Consider the following 4,866-nt stretch of genomic DNA (forward strand, 5'->3'; position numbering starts at 1 on the left):
TATATATATATACCTAGGAGAAAAAGTACTGGGTCATATGGTAATTTTGTTTAACTTTTTGAAGAACTGCCTGTTTCCAAAGTGGCTGCGCCATTTTACCTTCCCACCAGCAATGTATGAGTTCTGGTTTCCCCACATCCTTGTCAACACCTGTTACTGTTTGTTTTTTTGATCGTAAGCATCCTAGTGGGTGTGAAGTCATAGCTCATTGCGGTTTTGATATGCATTTCTCTAATGACTAACGATGTCGAGCATCTTTTCATGTGCTTGCTGGCCATTTGCGTGTCTTCTCTGGAGAAATGCCTGTTCGAGACCTTTGCCCATTTTTAAATTGGGCTGTCATTTTATTGTTGAGTTGTAACAGTTCTTTATATATTCTGGAAACTAGACTGTTGTCAGATGCATGATTTGCAACCATTTTCTCCTGTTCTGTGGTTTGCCTTTTCACTTTCTTAATAATGCCCTTAGAGACGCAAGAGTTTAAAATTTTGATGAAGTCCAATTTATCTATTTTTTTCTTTTGTTGCTTGTGCTTTCAGCATCATAGCTAAGAAAACATTGCCTGATTCAAGGTCATGAAGATTTACAACTATATTTAGAGCAGTGCACTTTTTCAAAAAAAGTTTTCATTTGAATTCCAGTGAGTTAACATACTGTGTAATATTAGTTTCGGGTGTCCAATGCAATGATTCAACACTTCCATACATCACCTGGTGCTCATCATGACAAGTGCACTCCTTAATCTCCATCCCCTAGTTCCCCATCCCCTCGCCCACTCCCCTCTGGTAACCACCAGTGTGTTCTGTATAGTTCAGAGTCTGTTTTTTGGGTAGTCTCTTAGAACAGTGTACTTAAAAGAAATTTTTTTAATGTTTATTTTAGAGAGAGAATGGGAGAGAGAGCATGAGCAGGGGAGGGGCAGAGACAGGGGGAGACACAGAATCCAAAGCAGGCTCCAGGCTCTGAGCTGTCAGCACAGAGCCCGATGTGGGGCTCAAACCCACGAACCTTGAGATCATGACCTGAGCAGAAGTTGGATGCTTAACGCACTGAGCCACCCAGGAGCCCTGAAACCTATGCGTACTTTTTAATACAACTTTTTTAACCACCACTCATGGGGAGAAAAGAGCATGTATTGCGACCCAGAACTCCCATAAGTGCATATATTCTCATACACACATATATATTTCATGTTTCATAAAAATTTCATAAAACAATATTCTTTCTATTCCATTCTATTTTGTTAAAAATAATGCTGGTCAGGACCCACTAAATTGATCTCGCATCCCATTTATTGGCTGAGACCTGCAGTTTGAAAAACTACCGTTCAAGGGTTTACAAAGTGCTCTTGTATATCTGACCTCATTTTCTCCTCAAGGCCAGTGTGTGGGGCAGGCGATAGTGTCTGTTTTGCAGATGAGGAAACTGAGGCTCAGAGAGGGTAAGTCTCTTCCAGTCACATTGCTGACCCCGACAGAGCCGGAATACAAACGCATGCTTGCACGTGTCCATCTTTGCACTCAATCTCCCTGTGATGGTTCCCACACGTTAGTGTGCTTAAGAATTCCCTGGGTGGCTTGTTAAAAATGCAGATTCCCTGGGGCGCCTGGGTGGCGCAGTCGGTGAAGCGTCCGACTTCAGCCAGGTCACGATCTCGCGGTCCGTGAGTTCGAGCCCCGCGTCGGGCTCTGGGCTGATGGCTCGGAGCCTGGAGCCTGTTTCCGATTCTGTGTCTCCCTCTCTCTCTGCCCCTCCCCCGTTCATGCTCTGTCTCTCTCTGTCCCAAAAATAAATAAACGTTGAAAAAAAAAATGCAGATTCCCAACCTTTACACACAGACATTCTGACTGCATTTCTACAAGCATCTCCCGGAATAGAAGACAATGAGAATAACTGGGAGCTTGTGGAAGGGGCACTGAACTGGGGCTCAGGACACCTGGTACTCTACTTGATTGGCACTGGTGTGATGGGCACTGGTATGGACGTCCGTGGATGTTCCCTACAACTGATTGAGCACTTACTGTGCTGAGTGGGGAGGCGGCAGGGGACAAGAAAGCAGCCAGTCCTGGAGCTCAGTGAGCACATTTATGAAGTGATGGGATTGGATTTTTAGAGGTTGCTGACTGTGGTCAGTGGGCTAGAGCCAAGAAGCTCTAGCTTGCCTGAGCAATGTTTGTTCATTCTCTTGAACATCGAGCCAACATATACAAATAGGAAGATTTCATGTGATAACTTGATTTCCGGGATTTCTTGAAAAGGCGAATGACCTGGTGAGCTGGGGCTGTGTTCTGCATGCCCAAGGTGAGCTGGGGTTGGGTTGGGTCTGCCCCTGCCCCGTAATCACCGTCCCCACCACTCCCTATTTTCTTCTACCCCATCAACTCATTCACAGGCTGCCTCACTCCTGTGGGCATGTAAGAGCGTGGCCCCTGAACTCCACGGTGCCTGAAACCCTCCCGGCTCTCGCTCTGAGACAGTAGATTTTCTCCAGCTGCCCTTGACCCACAGTTGGGTACCTCTCAGCTTTCCCTCTGTCCTCTTCCCCATGCTCTCTCTTTGTTCCCATTCCCTTGGCCATGTGCTTTTCTCGAAAAGATGACTGCAGTGATATAGAGGGCCCACAGGCTCGGGAGTTAGCCCTGGGTTTCAGGGCCAACCCCATTGTTTCCTGACCAGTCGATCGTGGGCGAGCTATGTAAGCTTTCTGGTAGGCAACCCCTGTTTTCACATCTGTAAAATGGGGAGAATACTTCTTACCCACTCCTAATGTTTCCCTGCCTATAGAGGAAGCATCCATTAGAGTAACATTCTGGGCTTCTCTTATCCCACCCCAGTCTCCCCCAGGGAGGAGGGGTGACATACAACCAGTGCAGAGGGGACAAAGTTCCTGCTGCGTGGGGCTCCTGCCTTTCTCTTTGGGGGTCTGCCCATCTGTAGAGAGCATGGGTCTTCTGCGTGCTCCTCCTTCTACTTCTCCTTCTCCTTCTCCTTCTCCTCCTCCTCCTCCTCTTCCTTCTCCTGTTCTTCTTCTTCTTCTTCAGTGTATTTATTTTGAGAGAGAGAGAGAGAGAGAGAGAGAGAGAGCAAGTGGGAAAGAGGAAGAGAGAGAGGGAGAGAGAAAGTCCCAAGCAGGCTCTGAGCTGTCAGTGCCGTGTCCGATGTGAGGCTTGATCTCACGAACCATGAGATCATGACCTGAGCCGAAATCAAGAGTTGGTGGCTTAACTGACTGAGCCACTCAGCTGCCCCCACCGCATGTTCTTCTGTGCCTCAAGTTTTACAGGGGCCAGCCCTGTCTTCACCAGGGGAGGCTGAGTGATGGGGTGTCCACAGTCTGGGAAATGAGTGTGTTCAGAATTAGGAAACTACAGACCTAAGACGTATTACCCCCAAATGAGCTTTACCTGTAGTGAAGAGGCCATTCATCTGCCTGTGTCAGTCTTTCTGTTGGTTCTGAGCAGGGGCTGGGAAGAGGGGTTCTCTCTCTCTTTCTTTTTTAAAAAAACACTTGATATTTATTTATTTATTTATTTATTTATTTATTTATTTATTTTTAAATAAATAAGAGAGAGGGAGACTCAGAATCTGAAGCAGGCTCCAGGCTCTGAGCTGTCAGCACAGAGCTTGACGTGGGGCTCGAACTCATGGACCGCAAGATCATGACCGGAGCCAAAGTCGGATGCTGAACCGACTGAGCCACCCAGAAGCCCCTAGAGGGTTTCTCTTTACGGAGTCCCCTCAGGCCCCCTCAGACAGCAATTCCTTGGAAGTTATTGTGAGGGGCAGGGCCTAGTACATTGTAGGTGCTCAATAAATGGCAATTGTTATTTAAAAAAATATTATTCGTCCTGCTTTGGTTCCCACATTCAGAAATAGGAAGGCAGGGCCAGTGCCTGGGGGTGGGCTCAAAAGAACAGGAAGAAACAGAGAGATAAGGAGGGGAAGGCAGTTTTGATAATCCTTCACTTGAAAATTGCCTTCCAGGTCCTTATAAGTGTATGCAAATGGCATGCAAATCTCACGCATATTTATTAGCAGCCAGCCCTCTGCGGGAAGTCTGCCTGGATGGGGCCCTGGGGAAAATTTGGGTGGAGGTCACTGAATTCCAGGGAGTTTGTGGTCTGAATCAGGGGAGCAGTTGCCTGGGAACAGCGTGGACGGAGGGCAGAGGGGAAAGGTGGCGGCGGGCAGAAATAGTGGGGGTGAGTAGGGTGGGGGCTGGGATCTCCGTGGGGGAGTGGAGGTGGCGGTGGGTGGTGGGGGCATGGGAGGAGGCCCCTCAGGGTGGAGACAGAATCCTGTGGGAGGAGGGAGACCTGAGGGAAGGCACCAGCCGCCCGCTGTGGCCGTGGCCGGGGGTGGCTCGCAGTCCCCTGCCCCCTCCATCAGCTAGCAGCGGTGGGGCTACTCCTGGGTCCCAGGCCACCCCTTCGCCATTCCTGAAGCTTAGAAAGACAGTGTGGGATGCTGGAACGGGCCCTGGGGCTTGGGTAACTGTGGGCCAGTTACTTAGCCTCAGTTTCCTCTTCTATAAAATGGGTTAATAACAGTCTCATGAGGATTGCATAAGACAAGGAGCAGTGAGGCCTGGGAGGGAAGATAGGCAGCAAGCGTGACTTGTAAGAGCTTCTCCAGAACCTTCACAGCCCAGCTTGGAAACCCATGCTCCACATGCCCTCTCTCCATTTAATCCCGATGAGCTCCCTGCGTGGGCACACCCCGGCGCTCCCATTTTCCAGATGATGCTGGAGTCCGGTGAGGCCGAGAGCAAGGGCGGAGTCAGCTTTGCGCCTGGGGCTGTGCTGTGCCTCACCTCGCTCTACTGTCCCCTCCCCGGAGACAGGAAACCTCTTCCTTTTATCAACG

The sequence above is a fragment of the Herpailurus yagouaroundi genome, unplaced genomic scaffold, assembly GCF_014898765.1.
Source record: "Herpailurus yagouaroundi ecotype Mexico unplaced genomic scaffold, PumYag 187, whole genome shotgun sequence".
Classification (NCBI taxonomy): domain Eukaryota; kingdom Metazoa; phylum Chordata; class Mammalia; order Carnivora; family Felidae; genus Herpailurus; species Herpailurus yagouaroundi.